Below are 16,959 nucleotides of genomic sequence, written 5' to 3'. Positions count from 1 at the left end.
CTTTGTACATATTTTGTTCGTTAAAAATTACATCCCTACTCCTTAAGATTTTACCATCTTCAGGATTCCATAGGCGATACCCAAAGCCTCCTTCTCCATAGCCAATGAAAAAACAATTTTTGGACTTTGCATCTAACTTTGATCTTAGGCTTCTATGTATGTGCATGAAAGCCTCACACCCAAACACTTTGAGAAATGCATAATTCACCGGTTTACCTGTCTATGCCTCTTCTGGAACTCCCCCATCCAATGCCGTTGAGGGTGACCGATTGATTAAGTACACAGACGTACTTACAGCTTCCGCCCAAAGCTCAAGCGGTAGGCCTGCATGTAGCCGCATGCTTCGTGCTCGTTCCATGATTGTCCTGTTCATCCTTTCCGAAATCCCATTTTGTTGAGGTGTCCTTGGGGTTGTCCTTTGCCTCCGAATGCCATTGCTAGCACAAAAGCTTTCAAAAGCTTGGCTGCAATATTGGCCTCCATTGTCGGATCTGAGGCATTTAACCTTGGTACCTGTTTCATTTTCCACAAAGGCTTTCCACCTTTGAAATATGGAAAATACATCGGATTTATTCTTCATTACATAAACCCATGTTTTTCTAGTCGCATCGTCTATGAATGTTACATAGTACAATGAGCCATCGAGTGATGGTGTACTTGCAGGACCCCAAACATCAGAATGAACCAACTCAAGTTTTTTATTTTTTCTTTCATTTCCTGATTTTTGAAATTTTACCCTCTTTTGTTTACCATAAACACAATCTTCACAGAACTCTAAGTCCACTTCTTTCAAACCTGGTAGAAGCTTCTTTGTTTGAAGGATTTGCATTCCTTTGGCACTCATATGCCCAAGTCGGTAGTGCTACACCGCACTGTCAACTTCTGTAGTTGCTGCACAAGCTGAAGGTTGCGTGCTAACAGTACACAAGTAAAGTGTACCGACTTTTTCACCCTTGGCAACCACCAAAGATCCCTTTGAGATCTTCCACCGTTTGTTTCCGAATGCAATGTTGTGACCTTCATCGTCCAATTGTCCTGTAGAGATCAAATTTTTGCGAAGAGAAGGAACATGCCTAACTTCTTTAAGCTTCCATTCATTTCCGTTAGCAGTTTTGACAGAAACTGTACCTTTGCCGACAATCTCACAAGCTTCATCATCTCCCAAGTATACATACCCAAAATTACCTTTGGTGTAGTCTTGGAAATGTTGCTTGTGTGGTGTCGCATGGAATGAAGCCCCGGAATCTACTATCCAGGAATTAGACACATTGTCTAATGAGAGAATTAGAGAATCTTGCTCTACTTTACCTGCCACATTGGCCTCCGATGTTGGCTTGTTGTCTTGAGACTCTGTCTCCTTCTTCTTCTTGGACCAGCAATCCTTCTTGACGTGGCCCTTCTTGCCGCAGTTCCAACATTCAAGAACTAACTTTGTGCGTGACTTGCTCCGCCTTGAGCGATCACGACCCTTTTGGTTTTTGAACCTCTCCTTAAGCCTTCCTCTTGTTTCCACTGATAGTGCAGCACTTGATGATTCTCCTGTGCTTCTCCTTCGAATTTCCTTGCTTAGGAGAACACCCACAACATCATCAAACTTAAGAGTATTTGTGCCAGAGATAGAATTACTTACAGCCATCACAAGGTTGTCCCAACTATCCGGTAGAGATGATAGTATAAGGAGAGCTCGCACTTTGTCATCGAAATTTATTTTCACTGATCGAAGTTGACTTATGTTTGTGTTAAAGTCATTTAGGTGTTCTGCAACTGAACCATTCTCTGCCATCTTTAGATTGAACAAGCGCTTCATAAGAAATACCTTATTGGATGCCGATGGTTTCTCGTAGAAGTCGTCAAGTGACTTCATCAAGTCCTCCGTGGTCTTCATCTCCGAAAAATTGAAGGCCACCGTTGACGCCAAGCTTAATCGGATTGTTCCCAGTGCCTTTCGATCAAGGACAATCCATGCTTCATCTGCCATTGTTGCGGGCTTCTTCGCAAGACCGCCTAGTGGCAAATAGAGGTCCTTCTGGTAGAGATAGTCTTCAATCTGCATCTTCCAATGTTGGTAGTTTTTGCCGTTGAACTTCTCAATCTTGAGCTTCCCTTCCTCCGCCATAACTCCCACTCAATTCAAGGAATCCTTTCCTTGAGATAATTTAGCTACGAGCAAACCTTGCTCTGATACTAGTTGTTAGGAAATAAGACATAGCTAAATAGATAATTGAGTAGATTACTTAATGGAGAGAGACAGATTTATATACACGAGATTATAGAGTAGAGAGAGAGAGAGAGAGTACACACGATATACGTGGTTCACCCAATGTGGGCTACGTCCATGGGAAAGCAGCCACTCAATGGCTTTAGTACTTCAAAACAAAAAGTAGTTTACAAAGGGATTATACCCTTAATGGAGCTCCCGCCTTGCTTCACTCTCACCACCTCACACTCACCTTGTTGCATCAACTTCACACTATCAAATGTGTGTAGAAATGGCCTCCTTTTATAGGCCAAAAGGGTTGTCCTCTCTTATGAGAGACAGCCATGTGTAGCCGCCCTTGTGTGAATAAGTCCAAATCGGACCCTCCAATCCGCCCATGTGTGGCCGCCCTTGAGAAGAAAAGTCCGCTTTTGAATTCGGCCACCGGCCACCGGCCATTGACTTTCGACCACCGGCCATCGGCCATTGACTAACGGTCACCGGCCAACCGACCGGTTGTTTTTCGACCACTTTCCGGCCGCTGTCCGGCCATAATATTCCGGCGAAAAAAATTCTCGGGGGCCTCCACCCCCGAGGCCTTTAAAGTTGCCCCTGATTCTTGTCCGTGAAAATTTTGGTTTCCGGTGAGTGATTTTCCTTCATGCACGATGGTTCTCCTCATAATGGGGGCCTTACAAATGTGCGCTTTTACCACAGAAAATTACAAGGGTAAATCAGGCTCCATACTTAACACTTGTGAGAACTCAAGTGCAAGTCGCAGATATTGTGTGCCCTTACTTCCAGACTACACAAGAAGAATATTGAACGGAAATCAACTTCACATACAACTACTGAGCGTCATTGATATATCTGTCAACGCCATCTTAACAGTGACAACAATTGCACGAGGTACACTAGACAGACGTTCAATATTGGATGGTTCTCTGCTATCATGGAGTAAAGAGCATAGAACAACCTTCACAGAGCAAGATCTAGCTACATCACAAGTGGCAGACATACTTGCATTCAATCTCGAAAATAACTTCATACTACAGACGTACATGTCAATGGCTGAACGGCCGAATAACAAGGTTGGCCTCTACATACTAAGACAAGATAGTGTGAGAAGGATCATTCAACAACAATGAGACAACACACCGTTTGCATTGATGGCGCAGCTTGACACAAGTTTGATGTTTGCTATCATCAAAAACATCGTTGAACCAGCCATCACCGCTAGCGATACTTACAAATTTGCTTCTCTGCAACTCCGTGGCCGTCATTAGTTGCTTGAGAGAACATTTACTTTCAAGCCCAACAGCATGCATGCCCCATCAAGCTCTACAAACGATGTCACAATAGAGACAACAACGTTTCCATTCTTGTTCCCTTTTGGGAAAGGCCCATGTGATGGTCAAATCAACTTCACTATATATGTAAAGTTACGTGCATCGACTCTGTTCTCCGTTTACACCCTGTACAAGCCATACTGCTCATAATGTACCAACTAAAGCAGGCACTTATGTTGGCTAACAATAGACACATGAGCTTGTTGCAAAAGGACATTGACAACTACAAGAGGGCCAATCGTACAACAACTAACGAAGATACTATGAGGCATGTGCTTCGATACAGCACCCCATCCACCATGCCAGGCTCCTAATCGTGGCACCGCAAGAAACTAAAGGACCTGATAGCAATGGTGGACGTGGGGAATGCCTGATTTCTTCTTGACTTTCATTGCCGATGAGGTCACAGACACAAGATGGCATGAGATTGACACGATCGAGCTAATTGCGCAGCAGTTAAATGCCTCCTTCACTTAGATAGATTGCCCAGTCGAATGCGCCCTCACCTTCCACTCTAAGTTCCAGATGCTTCTATCCAAATACATACTTGCAAAAGGTGTGTTGGGCCATGTGCAACACCACTTGGTTAGATATGAGGTTCAAAATAGAGGATCATTGCATGCTCATGTCATATTGTGGATGCATGAAGAAAAGAGCAACTATATGTTGAAATAGCTGCATACACCCGACAAAAACTGGCTCTGTGGTTTCACCAGAAATAAGCCGGCTCCGAGAACTTGTACTCAGTAAACAACTTCACAAGTGCCGTACCAGTTGTTACTACGGTCAAATAGATGGACTGTGTAAACATGGGTTTCCATTTCATGTGCAGTCAAATCCAAACCCAGTCTTCAACGAACAATATCATAGATGGAACTACTTCAGGCCCTGACATGAAGACATAAATGTTGTATCTTACTACCCTACACATCTCTCGCTATGGGGTGCACATATGAATATACAACGGGTCACCAATTCATCATTGTCCTACTACCTTTTGAAGTATGCACTCAAAACTGAACCAATGGGCCATCTCAACATCCGCTCAAAAGATGCAGAGCGCTTAGGCCTAGGTGGCCTCGACACTGTGAAATTGAAGCTGATCTCAACCTCTTTACTATCAAAACCTATCTCAGCAACAGAAGTGGCATTAAATTGTTTGCAAATCCCAATCATTTCAAAGAGCGATAGCGTCCACTATGTTGACTCATCCCCCCTGGTACTACGACAACGAATCATTTTCACAACAATAATGTCGTGCTGCACCCTGTTGATCTGTATTGTGCACGACCACGGCCTCTAGAGAAGCTTACATTTTACGACTTCCACAAGAATTACATAGTGACGAAGGGAAAAGAAAGGAGAAAAGGTCTTTCAGAGGAGAATACATATGGCCATTCACTCAGCGGCAAAGCTGACTAGTCTGTTTCATAGACTTTCACCCAAGGCATCATCCGGAGGCTTTCTTTTACAACGTGTTGCTAAAGAGCATCACCTTAAAAAATGAATCCCAGCAGCTCTCACCGAAGAACACGTCCAGGTCATACTATCTTGAGTGCAAACTTAGAAATATGATATTGACAGATGAGGACCTTGAGATGTACATCATAGAGTACACACAACGAAATATGCTCACGACAGATCAAACACACCAATTTCACAACATGATACTACAGAAGACATCCTCAACTAAATTTGCCTCATTTCAATCTTCAGATGTGCAAATAGACTACGAGCAATAGGACACGTCATCTCGTATCTCTGCACTTCTAAACGAGCTTCAAAATGTCCAAAACGCGTCACTGACAATTGAACAAGCAGAGATCTACAAGAAGCTCACAGCAGCAAAGGGTTGACTGCATGTGATCATAGGCACTCCTGGGAGTGGCAAAAGATTCCTCATAAGATACATCACAAGCAAACGCATAATGCAAGGGAAAACTGTCACACTCACTGCTTCCACCGGTGCAACAGCCACGAGGTTAAGTAGCATCGCAGCAACTGTCCATTACCAATTCAAGATACCAATGCGCACACAACAATATCCCCTGTCAATCTCCGAAACTGATGACAGATACATCAGTATTAAAGAACCAGACGTGATTATCATAGACGAGATTTCTATGTTAACAAAGCAAACTTTCGATCTCATAGTACGACAAATTGTGAATGTTACCAACAGCACACTGCTAGTCCCATTCAAAGATCAAAAGGTCTTCTTGTTCGGTGATTTAGCGCAGTTGCCGCCGGTATGCAGGCATCAAAGTGATCAGTGTTATTCGTGCCACATCACAAGCTCCACTTATCGGTCCTCTGCTACTATGTACATTATGTCTTGCTCAGTGCTCCATGCAAAAGATATCTCTTTCATAGAGTTCCTTAATACAATAAGAGTCAGGCTCCCCCCAAAGAAAGAGATTGATGATGCGCTCGATGACCGCATCATAAAGCAGGAGGAAATAGAACAACACATGGATAGGAACATGACAATCATTTGCACACACAAGAGTGACGTTTGATATTATAATAACCTTTTCTTGGAACACTTCCATCGGCGTAGTCACATCATCCAAATCGGCCTCAAAACAAATGCACACAACGTCCCTGAGCTCCAAGCATGGCTTGAAGATCCTGACTTCCACGCAATTGACATTATAGCAGAAGGAGCAAAGGCACTAATAACAGAGAACATAGACTTAACAATTGGAGTAGCCAATGGATCGTTATGTCGCGTAGACGAAATCCTCCAAGATGAAGATGGCGGCGTCAAAGCAATCAAAGTGACACTGGACACATCCAAACAGGAACTTACACTTTGACGGTCAAAGCATAGCAGGCGGACATTCAATGGACACTGGTACCATAAGTCCACATTCCCAATAGCTCTCGCCTATGCTATGACTTGACACAAGTCCCAAGGCGCAACAATCAACACAAACATCTTGCTCATTGTAAAAGAAGTTTTGGCCTTGGTCTTCTGTACGTGATGTTGTCACGCATCACTGAGCGAACACGCTACATTTACTGCAGGTCCCTACACCAGAGATGTTCACACCATCTAGATTTTTGACCATCTAAACGTGAAAGTTTCCTTCCCCTCTTCAGTATCAGTTCCTCTTTCTATTAAACTGATTGAGTCGCCTTGTAAATGCCTTGTATATAAAACAGAATTTTTTGTTCGACTGCTTATCTTTTCTTGTGTCGACTTATGATGTTCAATATGTTACATTGCTGAGACATATTCTCTATCAACTCTGCTCACTTTGATCCACCTTTTGCAAATTTTACTGCTCTTCCCTTCCTCACTTCATTCATTTGTGTTTAAATGATTATCATATCTTATGCTTCAGAAATAGTGTAAGAGACCACCAAAACAATTATTTCTATGTGCATGCAACTGAATAAAAAAATGGATCACAACACACTATATTCTGCACGCTTGTCTGATCTTGCATTTACCTATATATACACATGCGATTCAATCACTCATCTTATTGTGCATCTCTTCAAGCAATACACGAACAATGCAAACGAAATGCAACCCATGATACAACCTAAGAGATTCTACCTCACGACTAAGCATATGAGATTGGATAACTCAGCAGGTAAGAAACCCCATGCGTACATTGAGGGGTTCCATACTTCTCAAGAGCGTCGCAACTTCATGAATAAGTGCGCGCAAGATATAAATCTCTAAACCAAACAATGGCCACACCAAACACAAACAGGATGAAAACATGTACTATTCGAAAAGAAAAATCTAATGCCTTCAGTCTGTCATGCTAACTAGCTTGCTTCTACATCCTGCAGGTCTCATGAAGCAAATACTTGAAGAGCTTGATATCCAGTATGAGGAAGATGAGAGTATGCTGCGTAATGTTGAAGCACAACAACTTCTTGACACAAACACCGAAGGAATTACATTATATACAATGGAGCAGCTGCGGTTTGGGTACAACATTGATTTGGCTGAACTTTCAAAAGCTACTCAAGAAAATTGTGCCGCTATCTTGGAGAATTTCATGACTTCGGCAAACCACATGCACGATGCAACTAATCGACCTATCACAATCCAAAAGGTAGCATGGCACTATAGCGGACACAAGACAGTAAGTTATGGCCAACCAGCCTCCCCATACGAGCCAGTTGCAACCGACCAAGGCAAGTATGGATAACAAGTATCACTAGCTTCCATTCATTTCTCCCTAGCACCATCATTTTTTTGCTGACCTAACCAATCTCCATGGACTACAAATCTAGACACTCATCAACAACCAAAGACAACATCGTTCTTCCACCCCAAAAAAAGCAGCGGTGCTGGAAAAATACATAGTCTACAGTATACGATGCACGAAAAATGATAGAAGATATATCGGAGTTATAAACAACATCCATAAACGCGTTGGTCAGCACAAATGCAATCCTTCAAAGAGAATGTGAGCGGACATGTATGCACATAGTCTTTCGAGGATAATTACGAAATTACCACTTTAGCAACTAGTACCAATATACATAAAGCTAGAAACTTAGAGCATTTCTATATTAACCAACACAAAACAACAACTGCATTAGGTTATAATGTTTGTTCAAGACATCCATCAAGGTTGAGAAAATATTATTTTTGAAAAAACACAAGAATATATAGCTGGGAACATCTGCCGTCTTTATTTCATTGTTTTGTTCACTGTCTTCGTCACATAACTTTGATCATTGGCTACAACAATGTCTTTTTGTTTCCATTCAAAATATGAAAGACATAACAAATTATCAACTGCTTCGATTTAAATGCTTTTACTTTTTCCGTTCAGAATGGGTAGGCCAATTCTTGCTGATCTGATTGAGCAACAGACATAATTTGAGACTGCAATGTATAAGTTGCAATATTGTCTTTACCCAAATTTGCAAGAGCGGGTGCTTAGACACTACATGCATAAATGGAGTGAGTTCATTCCATGGCCAGTTCAACCACCTACCCCATGGCATCCACTTTACATCACTTGGAATACAATCGGTCAACAAATCACCATCGACATCACCGTACTAGCTAGTTGCTCCACAAAACACCATTGTATGCTGTTCATACAGATTGCGGACATGCTCGGCCTACTCGAGACTATAGAATTAAATTACTCTAATGTGGTCCCCAACCACCTTCAGTCAGCTAAAAAATTTGTTTCATGCTACTTTCCTGACAACCAGTTAACCACACGTGCAACTTTGAACAACATCTTACCGATATAGCCCTCTGTTTCCTACATCAAAAACTCCCATTGATATGTGTTGTTACCTTGTCCTCCTCCTCTTCTCCACAAAAATTTTATCCATTGCATCTTAAAGCAGTCATTGCATGCTACATTCAAGGTCTTCCCAACTATCTCTTGCTTAGTTCCGTTCTTAATTCATCAACATCTTTTTTGCATACTGTCATAAAATCTAATATCTAATATCTAACCAACCCAAATGATTTTCTCATATTAAACTGATCACTTAATGTGAGAGAATAAACGGGAACAAGGGTTAAGATATAGACATGTGCTTATAGATTTATCTCAACACGGGGCCAATGGTAAAGGGGCCCAAATGAGAGATGGTCTATCACAAAGATCAAGGCTAACCAATGGAGCATAAGACCTTAGGGTTAGCTTCATTGAAGACCTCCAATAATGTGTGTAAAAGTCCTTTGACCTTAGGTAAGCTAGGGCTGAGCTCGAGGTGCTTGTCCTGCTTGCCATGCTTGATGACTAAGGTGCTTGAGGTGCTTGAGATGCTTGAGGTTCTTGAGATGCTTGAGGTGCTTGACATGCTTGAGATGCTAGGGTTGCACTAGAGGTGAGAACCTAGCCCAAGCTTAAAGTGCTTAAGGGCCAAGCTTGTGGTGGGAACTGGGCCTATGCATGAGGGGCTTGAGGTGTCAAAAGGTCAAGGTTTAATCCCTACAAGGAAGGGGTGAGCCCTACAAGAGGGGGAATGAGAGAGAACACCCACACACTCACACAAGGCATGCATGGTACAAAGAAAGCAAAAGGGACACTTGTCAAGTTCCTCCTCATGTTGCCCTCATGGTGCCTGAAGCCTATTGGTTGGCCACCCAAGGGGTCCAATGATAATTTAGGAGATTTAATTAATTGATTTTTCATTTATCAAGTCCTCTCTCTCAAAGGGGAAAGGGAGACACTTGTCCCAAAGCTACCCTTGCTGCTTGTAATGCCTCTTGCTTGTGATTGGCTAGGCCAGGGGTCCAATGAGCTTCAAGCATGAGCTACAAGGGGGGTCGACCCAAGCAAGCTAGGGGGTTTCTTAGGGGATATACTCACCCACACATACTCACAAACATTCTCATTGTGTGCTATGAAAAGTGCAAGAGCTCCCTCTCCTTCTCCAAGCAAGTAGAGGTTGAGAGCCTACACCAACACTCTTGGCTATGGATTGCAAATCCAACCAAGAGCCATGCTTCAATGATTAAGCTTGCCATCTCCTTCTTATTCATTACTATGCTATTATGTATGCTAGAAAGAAGAGTTATGATAAGTGAGGAACTAATTCTTTCTCCTATGAAATGCTTCTTCTTCCTCTTCCCTACCCTCATTCCCTGCTAGCTCTCTCCACCTTCGAAGGTGTTTGAGGTCTTGGGATTGAGGCTTGGGATAGTTAAAGATTTCTTTAAGTTTATGCTATGCTTGTGATGCATGAAGCTTTCCATCTTCATTGCATTACCTAGGTCACAAGGAACACAGAGATTGTATTGTAATAAGTCTTTCTTAATGAGAGAAATCATAATACAAATGCCTATTGGAGGGGGGACTGGCTCCACATAAATTCGTCCTCAACTCTTGTCATGTTCTCTAAATTCTCTCTCTTGCAAAAGTATTGTTCATGACAAGTTAACTAATTGCTATGATTATGTTGCTATCTTCAATTATGTTCACCCACTATGCTCACAAAGTCATTTCTCAAAAGCACTTTCATTAATTTTTGCTACTCTCAAGTTAAATAGGCCAATTCCATTACATTGGTATTAGAGCATTTGGTTTCTCTTTTCTTGCTTAAGAAGAGAGGTCCTTAAGTAGCCTATAAATGGTTGATGTTATTAATTATATCAGGGTAAGTGAAACTGGGATCTATTATCGGTTTTGTTGAGCCCTCTATGTGGGATATGGTGCACACCTCGAGAGCTTTGGACTTAATAATGGAGTCTTTTTAGACTTGCCTATGGCTTTACCATTATTGAGCCATAAGAAGTCCGAAAGGAGCTAGCCCTCGGCAACTCTACTATGTTAGACCTGCTCCTCTACTCTATATAATTAACCACTTGGAGCCGTGGGTGTAGATACTTAAGAGCCAATTTTCAAAGGCTAAGAAGAGTGGCAACTAAGGTTTTGAATTGCCAAAGCATACACTAAGGACGTGCATAAATTTTGTTAACATGGCTGACAATAATCAAGAGAGTAGAATGAACATTGATAGCTTTGATTTTGCACATGAAGGTGCTAATGATGATGCTCCCATGTTTTGCAGCAAGCTATGGGCAACCCTGCTTGGCAGGCCGAAGTTACTCAACAACTTCGTGCTTATGGAATTTCCCTTCCTCTCCAAGCGGAGAGAGAAGTTAGGGGGCCTCTTGAAGAGACCCCAGAAGAAGACTCTCTCCCATTCGAGAGGAGGAATCCAAAGAGCAAGAAAGCAATGAAAGTTTAAGTTCCTCTGAAGATGTGGCTCCACGAAGACGGCGGTCTAGATAATCGCCCACTCCTCCCAAGAGGAAAAGATCAACACATAGTCCTTCTCCTCGTCACTCCAAAAGGGAAGAGAGGAAACAAAAGGAAGAATAGGGCTAGGAAGAGGTCACCCTCTTCTCCTTCTTCTTCACCTTCTTCTCCTAGAGAATACAAGAGGGGAGGACATCGCAAATCATTTCCTTCATGGCAGAGGTCACCAAAGCTAAAGAAGTTCAAGGAGGGAGGAAAGAGTATCTCTTTTCTCACCTATGATGGAACCTTTGGTGCTACCGACAAAGTGTTGGCCTTCATCCAGCAATTTGATGCGGCCTTTAGAGATGAGGGCTTCACAGAGTCCTCCAAGCTACGCCATGTAGCTATGCACTTTCAAAAATCAACTCGTCAATGGTGGGCTAGCCTTCGTGGCAATGGTGAATCCCCAAAGACATGGAAAACTCTACGAGTTTCCATCATGAAGCAATTCCTTGCAAGCGATGCAAACGACAAAGTACTTACCGAATGGCGCAGCTTGAAGCTTCTCTCCAATGAGTCTATTCACAAATATGTATACAAGTTTTGGGAATTACATCTCAAGGCTACTGTCTTTCAACAGATAGAATTTGTCGAGCAAAGGCAGTAATTCTGTGCGAGATTACCTGAAGAGATGGCCGAATACATCAACTCTCAACAGCCTGGTACTATTAGCGAAGTAATCCATCACACCATGGTTTCTTCACGCATCAATTTCGATCAAGGGGCTAGACGTAATGTCAAGCCCATGGAAAACAAAGACAAAAATGATGCGAAGGGAAAAACCAATGTTCAAAATTCTTCCCAAGGCACTTCCAACAACAACAACAACAATAAGTTCAAGGAGAAGGGAGTACAAAGGTGAAAACAAACTCTCTCCTGAAGAGCTTGAAGCTTTTCGCAAGGACCATAAGTGTTTCAAGTGTGGGGAGCAAGGACATGGCTATCGTTCTTGCCCCAAAAAGAATACTCGCAATGAGACTCCTAGGGCTTCCACCATCGAAACTCCAAAAGAGGATTCTCATTGCAAAGGATCATCACTTTCCTATGGTTGGGGAAAGGTAAGAGAGCATGATGCCTTCATCTTGTTTGACCCTGGCTCTACTCATAACTTCATATCAACGGAGTTGGCCACCAAGTTGGGCATTCAAGCTTTTGAGATGGGAGATATGGTAATGGCTGACACAACTTTCAAGGGACATCAAGCCTCGTTACTCCCTTGATTGGGAAGTTAAGGCTTCATGTCCAAAGCTATGTTGACAAAGAAGACTTCTTCATCTCTCCTCTCCAACATGAGGATGCTATCCTAGGGTCATGGTTTGATTGCATGGCTGCCAACATAAAGTTCCCTGAAAGGAGAATCTACTTCACCTACAGGGGAAAGAACATGTATATAGATGCTAGTGAGCATGGTCGCACTATTCCACTTGTAAATACTCTTGCTTTTGATAAGTCAATGAAGAGCTCAGTTTCTGCGTACATGATTTTTGTCAAAGAGTCTCTAAAAGATCCTAATGTTTCATCAAATGTAAATGGTAGGAATCAAGAAGAGTTAGACTTGTCTAATTTTCTAAAAGGATTCCAAGATGTGTTCATTGATGATATCCCTTTGGACTTACCTCCAAAACAAGGGGATGATGACCATCGCATTGAGCTCCTTCGAGGAAGCTCACCACCTAACAAGCCTCCTTATCGAGTCTCACAAGCTCAACAAGAGGAGATCATGAGGCAAGTACAAGAATTGGTAGACAAAGGGATGGTGAGGCCTAGTTCCTCTCCCTTCTATTCTCCAGTCCTTTTAGTGCAAAAGAAAGATGGTACATACCGTATGTGTGTGGACTATCGAGCACTAAACCATATCACTATCAAAGATAGATTTCCCGTGCCTCGGGTAGAAGGTCTGTTTGATAAGCTACAAGGTTATAGCTACTTTAGTAGGATTGACCTTAAGAGTGGCTATCATCAAATAAGGATAGTGGATGAAGATATCCTAAAGACCGCGTTTCACACAATGTTTGGTCTTTATGAATATCTAGTCATGCCTTTTGGCTTGACTAATGCACCAACTACATTCAATCGTCTAATGGAGAAAATTTTTAGACCTTATCCTAAATTCACTGGAGTGTTCTTTGATGATATCATCATCTACTCCAAGTATTTGGAGGAACATAAGCAACATCTCCAAGTGATTTTTCAAGCATTGAGCTTTTTCTCAACCAAAAGAAAAGTGAATTTTTCCTTCAAGAGATTCAGTACTTAGGTCATATTATCTCTCAAGATGGTATCCGTATGGATCCATCAAAGTTAGAGGTAATAAAAGCATGGCTCTACCCAAGGAATCTACATGAGCTAAGAAGCTTTATTGGTATGTGTGCATACTATAGACGCTTCATAGCAAAATTCTCTCAAGTAGAAGGACCACTACATGACTTAACTAAGAAGAACGTTAAGTATGTATGTACTGCTAAGGAGCAAAATGATTTTGATAAGCTCAAAGAGAAGGTTACTTCCCAACCGGTCCTTGTACTTCCGGATCTCTCAAAGCCATTTGAGGTCCAATGTGATGCTTGTGGTGATTGTCTTGGAGCAGTTTTGCTTCAAGAAGGGCATGCCATAGTATATGAGAGCCGAAGGCTCAATATTGATGAACGAGTCTTGGGCATTTATGAGAAAGAGCTTTTAGTTGTTCTACATGCCTTAGACACATGATAGCACTACTTATTGGGGACTCCATTTATTCTACAAACCGATCACCAAAGTCTCAAGTATTTCATGACGCAAACCAAGCTTTCCGACAAACAAATGAGGTGGGCAAATTTTCTTTCACAATTTAATTTTTATATTGCTCACATTGCTGGTAAGCACAATCAAGTGGCCGATGCACTTTCACGACGACCAAAAGTTAATGCGGTGTCTATAGCTACTCACAATGATCTATGTTCTATGATAGATGAGTATGCTACTGACCCTGACTTTAGAGACATGATGTCAGCCCTTGCTTTGGGGAAGAAAGAGGAACCATTCACCTTGCAGGATGGTTATCTTCTCCACGACAATAAGCTATGTGTTACACATTCCCTTCGTGAGAAAGTTATGTATGAATCCCATGCTCCTCCATAGGCGGGGCATAGAGGTATTCAACCTACTCTCCGAGGAATAGAGACATACTTCTATTGGCCTACCATGAAAGTGGACATACAAGAGTATGTTTCAAAATGTGTAGTATGCCAAAAGACCAAGTATGATAGAGGGAAGCAACCTGGATTACTTCAGCCATTGCCTATCCCAAATTCACCATGGGAGAGTATATCCATGGATTTCATCTTTGGATTACCCAAGTCTATCCATGGGAATACGGAATTATGGACAATAGTCGATAGGTTTATCAAGCAAGCACATTTAATTCCTATCAAAAAGACTGCTAAGGCACATCAAATGGAAACTCTCTTCATATCTCAGATTTTCAAGCACCATGGATTACCCGCATCCATCATGTTGGATAGAGATCCTAGAATGACCAGTAATTTCTGGAAAGGTCTCTTTGAAAGTCTAGGAACAAGATTGAATTTCTCTTCAGCCTATCACCCACAAACAGATGGCCAAAGTGAGATAGCCAATCTTACGATACTCGATCTAGTCAAGACGTATGTTACCAAAGTAGATCAACGCTCACAATGGGAAAAGTACTTACCTCTTGTAGAGTATGCCTACAATAATACTTTACATACTTCTACGGAAAAAACACCTTTTGAGATCATTGAGGAAAGACCTAAAAGTCCCTTGCTACTCAAAGTGTCAGGACACCGGCAAGGCGGACTAGACAAGGGCAGGGCCGGGCTAGGCAGTGTGGAAAGGGAGTCCAACTAGGGCAAAGGGCCAGGGGCTATGCTATATAGTGGGTGGTTGGGTGGTGGACTCCTAAGGTTCTAGTTCCCTTTGTCTTACATTGGTATGAAGAGCAAGGTTCCTTTTTTGGGAAAGGCGCAGCCGTGGAGGAGGGGAGCCACACAATTGTGCATGATTTTGTGCATGTCAGGGTCAAGGGGGCATGGAGAACCCCTGCTCTGTGAGGAGGACGACAAGGCCGTCACACCGTGGGCAAACCCCCTTGCATAGAGGAGCCGCCGCGGTGGACTTGCACCAAACGCGCCGTTTGCGGGCTCTATGGTTGTGGGCTGGGCAGGGTGGGACTTCACGTCACTTGGACGGAGCCCCTACTTCAACACAGTGAGCTCCACGGCGGGGGCGACTCTCTGCACGCTACTTTGAAGCGGCCATAGCCGACTATGGCATTCTTTTTCCCACTTGAGGGCGCCCAACCCCCTTAGGGGTTAGTGGCCATACACAAAATTTAAAACATAAGGGGCCGTACCCACAGTGGGGTACCCCACCCCCTAACTCCACGTGCGGATTCAACAAAATTGGAAGGTGCCGCATAGCATCGACGAGGCCGACACAAATTTTGACACAATTTTTTTGCTATTATGCAGAAACTCAAAGATTTCAAGAACACCATTTCGACGGAATTCAAGTACAATTTTTTGGTAAAATCAATTAACGCTTTCAAGCGTCAAGGCTAGGGACTTGCTACGCGCCGTATGCGAGCCACAAAGGCTCCTAGCACACAGTCATACAACAGACAAGCTCACAAGGAAGAACGGTGTGTAACTCACCTTCCTGCGTAGTTGCGAATGAAGGATTCCCGCGCCGCGAAGAAGAGGGAGACGTCGCTACGCCGCGCTCAACCGCCTCGCCACCGTCGTGCCGCCGCAACGCTCGATCGCACACACACTCTCACACACTCTCTCTCTCTCTCTCACGCACACACACAAGGAGATGGTGAAGGAGAAGGTGGAGATGGAGCAAGAGCAGCTTCTATTGCACAATGAGAGAATGACTCAATTTTAGGTTTAATTGACTTTTATGTGAGCTCACCCCATTCACACTTGGGCGCCCATGCTTAGCCAACTAACCCTAGCATGTTCGTGTTAGAGTGCGCCTCTCATCGGCGATCACTCTACCTTTCCCTATTGGACCGACAAGCCCGGTGCCTGACTCTACTTAAATAAATAATACGGTTACGGTGTTCGTCGTAGGCGATAGGGTGTCTGTGAGCCACGAGGGTTAACATTGCCCCCCTTCCTGATGTAGATTCCATCCTCGGAAGCTATTGAGTTGAAGCTTGGTATGTCCATGTTGTAGAGCATCTAGATTTGAATCTGCAAGGCAAAGTCACTGTTTTAGCAAGAGGAATTATATTGCCATAAATCATGAGGGGAATGTAAAGTACATGTGGAAATGAGTAAATGCAAGATTTATGAAATGTTAGACTGCCATTAAGACAAATAAATTGCACTTTGAGTAAATTAATTAATCAAGAGTTTTGAGCTTATGGGTGAGTCTATCAATTAGTTAGCTATGACTAAGGTTAAAACAACTACTCTAGTACTAGCTAAGCTAAGAAGATTATCTAAATGCAAGATTCCCTAATTATGCTTTTCAGCTTTGATTAGCCAACTCGCTCTCACAACTGCAAACAAAAGCTTGAAATGTTAACTGTAAGCTCAATGGAAGTCTTTTAATTTTTCTTTATTTTTATTTATTTATTTTTAATACTTTTTTACTTTGGGTCACAATCATGTGACGTGTGTGCTTATTTTGTATGTCC

This window comes from Adiantum capillus-veneris, chromosome 18 (genome assembly GCF_014529385.1).
Source record: "Adiantum capillus-veneris isolate H3 chromosome 18, ASM1452938v2, whole genome shotgun sequence".
In the NCBI taxonomy this organism is placed as follows: domain Eukaryota; kingdom Viridiplantae; phylum Streptophyta; class Polypodiopsida; order Polypodiales; family Pteridaceae; genus Adiantum; species Adiantum capillus-veneris.
Note: the sequence above shows the minus strand (reverse complement) of the source record.